The following is an 8,029-nucleotide window of genomic DNA, read 5'->3' as shown; positions in this document are numbered from 1 at the left end:
AGTGTGTCCTCGACTGGCTCGAGATCGAGTCTGCGTGTAGCCAAAACCGAAACTAGAAATGTGTTTTTCATCCCAGCAACGTGGACACGCTTGGCATAGATTCTAATTGTCGCTTCTTTGCATTAAGCTTGGATTTATATTAGCGCCTGTAAACTTTAATATCAACAATGGGTTAAATTCAGAAACAATGGCGGGGAGACGTGCCAGTTTGGATCACTTGATCCTCATGTCAAAGACGATCAAAGTCATGTTCGTTGGGGATTTTGTCAGGCATGCTACTTTTCCGGTAATTAACGGAAATTCGATAAAGCCGTTTTCAAAATCCGGTAAAGTCAAATTTTTTCCGGTGAAGTTAAAAAATATCCGCAAAAACGATCCGTGTGAATATCGCGCAACGCGACCAGGCGCCGGTCTCAATGAAGCCAGCGCACAGTAGTGTTGTTTTCACCAGTTTGGAGGTGTGTTGAATGGTGGTGGGGGGAGGCTAAAATGGGATTTTTAACAAGATCACAACACTATTACAGCCCGGAAAATGATGCCCAGAATGCACCAGATTGCACAGATTTTAACCGTTTTTTGACAAAATTTCCGGGGGGGCATGCCCCCGGACCCCCCTAGTTGGCCCGCCTGCTTCGCAGGCTCGGGCTTGTGGCTTCGCCACTGGCACTGCGCGCTTCTTTCAGGTAAAACCATTTTTGGCCTGTAGCTTTCCTGTTTGTTTTTCAAGGACATGACACCAGGCGATGGTGTACCCCCATCACACATTCATGTACTTTAATTTCAATCCACCCAATAGTTGGGAAGAAAATGGGTTTTCAAGATTTTGCTCTGGAAATGTCAAATTGTGCAAGTATATATTCATGTGTGTGAGTGAGGGTGTGTGAGTTGAATGTGTATGAGTGGAGAGAGAGAGAGAGAGAGAGAGAGAGAGAGAGAGAGAGAGAGAGAGAGAGAGAGAGAGAGAGAGAGAGAGAGAGAGAGATAACGAAATAGAGAGAGAGAGAGCGAGAGAGAGAGAGAGAGAGAGAGAGAGAGAGAGAGAGAGAGAGAGAGAGAGAGAGAGAGAGAGAAAAAACAATGAAAACAACATTCTTGTTACTGATAACAAATCATGATATGTATTTCTATGTGTGTATGAAAGAGAATTCAAAAAATAATAATAAAAAGTGCAACAGTTCTCACTTTGTGTTGAATAAACAATAGATCCAGAGGAGCGAATTACTGTGTGGTTGTGTTTACTTTGACACGTGCTTTCTGTACATGCAACTTTTACCGTGACCGTGATTTGCTACTGGTGTTCGTGATCGTGAAAAAAAAAATCAAGGTAACTGTGATCGTGAAAGCTAAAATTTCCCTTCCCGTGATCGTGATGATACCCCCCCTTTGGGGCCCTCTTTGTGTGCAGACTCTCTTCGGTGTCCGAACCTCCCCCCGTGTACACTACATTGGGTGTGCACGTTAAAGATCCCACGATTGACAAAAGGGTCTTTCCTGGCAAAATTGCTTAGGCACAGTTAATAATTGTCTACCTATACCCGTGTGACTTGGAATAATAGGCCGTGAAAGGTAAATATGCGCCGAAATGGCTGCAATCTACTGGCCGTATAAAATTTCATCTCACACGGCATCACTGCAGAGCGCCTAGAACTGTACCCACGGAATATGCGCGATATAAGACTCATTGATTGATTGATTGATTGATTGATTGATTCTTCAGTCACTATTACATTATTTTATAATTGTTATCATTTGGCTTATTTCTAAAAGTTCATGAGCAAATTAAACAAACATCCACGTTCAAAATGCAATTACGTGTTTTTTTTATTGCACTGTTTTGTCAATTATTTTACGTTCCAAAAACATACCTTTGTTGTTTATTGATTCTGTACAATTCAAACAGACAAAACCCAAAATATTGTTAAAATGGACTCAGATTTTGCAGAAACCGTATTTCTCGAATAACTCATGAAAACATGATATTTCTTTTTTGTAGCGTTATGTTGTTGCCATAATGTAGCTGACATACTCACACAACTAGCCCACAATTGGATAGTTTGGAAAGGTGATTCTGTATTCAGAACATGTCGTCAAGATGGCGACCAAGATGGCGATGCCGGTCTCGAGTCCCTGGATGCTCATTTGCATATCAAGGGATTTAATACACATGGACTACGCGACATTTTTTTTTTAAACCGCAATGCTTACAATGCGTCTGCAAGTTTGGGAAATGGAAACTGTTGATAACGTTTTAAAGATTTGTGTTGGACACTTTTTGTATCTCACATCTTGTTCGTTTTTACATTTAGTCAAGTTTTGACTAAATGTTTTAACATAGAGGGGGAATCGAGACGAGGGTCGTGGTGTATGTGTGTGTGTGTGTGTGTGTGTGTGTGTGTGTGTGTGTGTGTGTGTGTGTGTCTGTCTGTCTGTCTGTCTGTCTGTCTGTCTGTGCGTGTGTGTGTGTGTAGAGCGATTTAGACTAAACTACTGGACCGATCTTTATGAAATTTGACGTGAGAGTTTCTGGGAATGATATCCCCGGCTGTTTTTTTCATTTTTTCAATAAATACCTTTGATGACGTCATATCCGGATTGTTGTAAAAGTTGAGGCGGCACTGTCACACCCTCATTTTTCAATCAAATTGATTGCAATTTTGGCAAAGCAATCTTCGACGAACGCCGGACTTTGGTATTGCATTTCTGTTTAGTGTCTTAAAAACTAATTAATGACTTTAGTCATTAAAAATCGAAAACTTGTAATTAAAATTGTTTTTTTTATTAAACGATCCAAAAACAATTTCATCTTATTCTTCGTCATTTTCTGAATCCAAAAACATATACATATGTTATATTTAGATTACAAACAAGCTCCGCAAATTAAAAATATAAAAATTATAATTAAAATTAATTTTCCGAAATCGATTTAAAAACAATTTCATCCTATTCCTTGTCGGTCCCTGATTCCAAAAACATATAGATATGATATGTTTGGATTAAAAACAAACTCAGTAAGCTAAAAAGAATAGACATACAGAAAAGCGTGTTATCCTGCTCAGCGCGACAACTACAGCACTATTCTGCATGGCTTGTCGATTTCACTGCCTTTGCCACGAGCGGTGGACTGATGAAACTACGAGTATGTGGTCTTGGTGAAAAAAGCTGTGCGTTCAGTTTCATTCTGTGAATTCGACAGCTTGACTAAATGTTGTTATTTCGCGACATGTTTTTTCTTGAAAATATACATATAATTATATACAATGTGTGAGACATGTGTGATGTGTGAGACTGTTTTGTAAGTCTGCTGCCTGCACCTATGTGTGTGTATGTGTGTGTTTGTACTCGTGTTTGTGTGCGTTCGTGCGTGTGCGTTTGTGTGTTTGTGTGTGTGTGCGTGTGTGTGTGTGTGTGTGTGTGTGTATGTGTGTGTGTGTGTGCTTTGTTTGTGTGTATGTGTAAATGTATGTGTGTATGTGTGTATGTGTGTGTGTGTGTGTGTGTCTGTGTGTGTGTGTGCGTGTATGTGTGTGCTTTGTTTGTGTGATGTGTGTGTGTGTGTGTGTGTGTGTGTGTATGTGCGTGCGTACGTGCGTTCGTGCGCGCGTGAGTGTGATTGTGTGTGTGTGTGTGTGTGTGTGTGTGTGTGTGTGTTCGCGCGTGTGCGGGTAGGAGTTTCCATGTAAGCTTGCGTTTTGACTGGACCAGCAGTGTAGTTTGGAGGTGGGGGGTGTCGGGATGGAACAGAGGCGGGTAGACGGAAGCAACAGGTTACGTACAGTAAGGCACACCGATCCGTTAAAGGATATGGAGTAAAAAAAAATAAAAAGGGTTGACGCAGCCTGCATGCAACTGAGGTTAAAACAAAAATATAAACAAGTCGCGTAAGGCGAAAATACAACATTTAGTCAAGCTGTCAAACTCACAGAATGAAACTGAACGCAATGCAATTTTTCAACAAGACCGTATACTCGTAGCATCGTCAGTCCACCGCTCGTGGCAAAGGCAGTGAAATTGACAAGAAGAGCGGGGTAGTAGTTGCCCTGAGAAGGATAGCACGCTTTTCTGTACCTCTCTTCGTTTTAACTTTCTGAGCGTGTATTTAATCCAAACATATCATATCTATATGTTTTTGGAATCAGGAACCGACAAGGAATAAGATGAAAGTGTTTTTAAATTGATTTCGAAAAATTAATTTTGATCATAATTTTTATATGTTTAATTTTCAGAGCTTGTTTGTAATCCAAATATAACATATTTATATGTTTTTGGAATCAGAAAATGATGAAGAATAAGATGAACGTAAATTTGGATCGTTTAAAATTTTTTTTTTTTTTTTACAATTTTCAGATTTTTAATGACCAAAGTCATTAATTGATTTTTAAGCCACGAAGCTGAAATGCAATACCGACGTCCGGCCTTCGTCGAAGATTGCTTGGCCAAAATGTCAATCAATTTGATTGAAAAATGAGGGTGTGACAGTGCCGCCTCAACTTTTACAAAAAGCCGGATATGACGCCATCAAAGGAATTTTCGAAAAAAATCCAAACATTTCCGGGGATATCATTCCCAGGAACTCTCATGGAAAATGTCATAAAGATCGGTCCAGTAGTTTGGTCTGAATCGCTCTACACACACACACACACGCACAGACACGCACACATACACCACACCCTCGTCTCGATTCCCCCCTCTACGTTAAAACATTTAGTCAAAACTTGACTAAATGTAAACAAGTCGCGTAAGGCGAAATTACTACATTTAGTCAAGCTGTGGAACTCACAGAATGAAACTGAACGTAGTCCGCCGCTAGTGCAAAAGGCAGTGAAAGTGACGAGCCTGTTTGGCGCGGCAGCGGTTGCGCTGTGCTTCATAGCACGCTTTACTGTACCTCTCTTCGTTTTAACTTTCTGAGCGTGTTTTTAATCCAAACATATCATATCTATATGTTTTTGGAATCCGGAACCGACAAGGAATCTTCTTCTTCTTCTTGGCGTTCGCAGAGGTTACACAATCAGTCCAGCACTGGTGATAAATGTTGTCGTTTTCTCCAATATGGAACGCCAAAAGGCCCACAGTATCGAGACTGAGTCTCGATACTGGGAGTATCGAGACTTAAAGTCTCGATACTCCGAGTATCGAGACTCGTTCATTTCATTGGTCTTCCCTCGATACTGCGAGTATCGAGTATGGAAATGAACCAATCCGTGGTATCGAGTATGGTTGCTATGCCGCCCTAGTTCAGTATCGAGTGTCTACAAAACGATTGGTTAAGTTCTGATCTCGAGTGTGAACAGCACCCTGGTGCGCCAAAAGGCCCACAGTATCGAGACTGAGTATCGATACTCAAAGTCTCGATACTCAAAGTCTCGATACTCCGAGTATCGAGACTCGTCCATGTCATTGGTCTTCCCTCGATACTGCGAGTATCGAGACTTTGAGTATCGATACTCTGTAATTTCATTGGTCGGACTCGAAATTCAAGAGTATCGATACTGCGCATCCCGGAACTGTTGCTATGCCAATCGATCTGCTCAAGAACGTAACAAGACAAGCGATTGGTTCAGTACTTGAACTCCTAAAGGAACTGGTAAATTAAAAAGTATAACCAGAAAACTGTTGTTGTTTTTTTACCGTGAATCGTGGCGGACTGAGAGACTCAGTGAAGTGTATTCAGTGTTATAGACTGATAAATTATGTTTGAGTTTTCGTTGCTGGTAAGTTAAAAAGTTAAACAAAAAAACATGAATACAAACAAACACAGTTCAAGTTATTTTGTGGGTGTGTTTTATGCGCCTGACACTGAAATGTCCCATAGATCTACTAAGTCTTGATGCGAGATCACCCCCCAAAAAATCTAGTTAGACTAAAAGTACTTTAGACTGATATCGTACAAGTGAAATGACGCTGTGTTTTCCCTTGAATGACTTTGTATGAGAGTGCATTCGAATCAGTTATTAACCTAAGACACAGATACTTTTAACTGATCGATAGCGGCACGTTCGTTACCCCCCAGCTCCTCAAACACCCAAACAATGATAGGAAATTGTATAGGTTATGGGGTGTCCTAAACTAGGGGTTACTTGAAGTAACATGTTAGATGTTTTTATGAGGACACACAAAAATTGATAGGTCCTTAGTTTGTTTTTAACGTATAGGCGGTGCGCTCTCACCCCCGTCGCGCAAATAACCTAAAAAGGTTCCAAGCGGCGTAAAATTCCTGATTCCTGATTCCTGATTCGGCCGGCATGGCAGCGAAGCCTCAGTGATTTTTCGATCCTCCAGTTTAAAAAAACCCAAACAATTACAATTTTTGTCTTGCAGAGTGTGAAACTGTTGATTATTTGTGTAAACATCGGTCTATTTGCTGCATTTGCATTATCATGTATGCAAAATCTATACCATTTTCGGCTTTAGTCCCTGTGACAAAGGCTATACATACAGAAGTAATTGTGTATATTGTTTTCAACAAGGCTAAGCTATTTACACAAGTAGGGAGAGTGGCTTTCTTTGTCCTCAAGCATAAATTAATGTGGGTACATACATTATCCAGCCTATTAACACAAGTGGGGAGAGGTTTTTGAATTTGTGCAGTCTGTTTGCACTGAAATTTAGCCTGGAAAGTAAACAATACTATAAAATGAACAAAAAACCTACAAGTTTCACAGTGCACGCACACACTCTGGCTCCCTCTCCCTACAAAAATGCTGACACTTGCGGCCAAGTGACGTAACACGTACTCTCCGTTTTCGAATGCTATTGACTGATCATTCAATTAACACTGATGAATTCAAATCAGTGTCAGTCAGCACAAATCTGCTTAAATATATTATGAAAATCAGTCTTAACATGCCGCGTTTCTTAGTCTCTCTAGATGATTGTACCGTCTCTTTAACTTGGCGGGAAAGCATTCCGTCTGGACAGTTTATTTTAGCAGAAGCCTGGCTGACGTCCCGGCAATAGTGACATGTAACACACGCACACACGCACCGTGACACTGACACACACCCGGCACACTGGCACACACACACACGGCACACTGGCACACACACACACACACACACACACACACACACACACACACACACACACACACACACACACGGCACTTTTTATTCAGCTTCAAGTTGAACAACACAAATAATTCAGAAAATGACGCCATGAAATCACGAATATCGGCTGAGCTCGAACGCTGATTGCTCACTTCACACTTGTGTAGATAGCCTGGCTTCGACGAACACGGTCTATGTTGCACAACTGCTTGTGTAAATAGCCAGTCCAACGACGTGAGTGACTTCCCTTTGGTAAGCTCATTATTTTGTGAAAGTAAACGTGCGACATCGATGATATATATTAATTTCTCGACTGAAACTGAGGAGCTGAAGTCATTGCTGGCAGTAGAAAGCCCACTGTTTGTTTTTGACGGCCATGCTGTGAATGTATAGTGCGTTGAAATGAGCAAGTTCTTCGTGTTCACCTCAGACGAAAAGCCAACACAGATCCCGGCAAAGTACTGGCTGAACTGTTGTCTTTTGGACGCCAACTACATGCAAACTGCGGATGTTCGCAAATGACGACCAGTATCACCATGGGAACATTTTGCTTGGAATTGTCAGTGACCAGAATGGTAAGTATTCATCATATTTCACAACGTAAGTATACATAGCTTCTAAAGGCAACTGAATACGGTGTGCTGTTGGCAGTGGCCCTTGCCGATGGTGTCAGTGTCACAAGGTCAAGGCATGTACAACTAGTAAAGTTCCACACACTTGTCACTTTATGCGTGTGAATGTGAATTAATTGTGATGTATGTGTTGCACTCTGTACAAGTATGTGTGTGTGTGACTGACTCATAATTCACAGGATCATTATAATCGAGGAAATAAAGTTTGATTATCTGTGTGAGTATTTTATGTTTTCCTGCTAATTTGACTCAGTTGTTTTAAGTTACTTTAAAATGTCTAAAATGTTTGTTTTTTCAATTGATGTAAATGAATCATTGATAGTGATCAGGGGTCGACACTAACTTATTTGG

The sequence above is a fragment of the Littorina saxatilis genome, linkage group LG14, assembly GCF_037325665.1.
Source record: "Littorina saxatilis isolate snail1 linkage group LG14, US_GU_Lsax_2.0, whole genome shotgun sequence".
Taxonomy (NCBI): Eukaryota; Metazoa; Mollusca; class Gastropoda; order Littorinimorpha; family Littorinidae; genus Littorina; species Littorina saxatilis.
Note: the sequence above shows the minus strand (reverse complement) of the source record.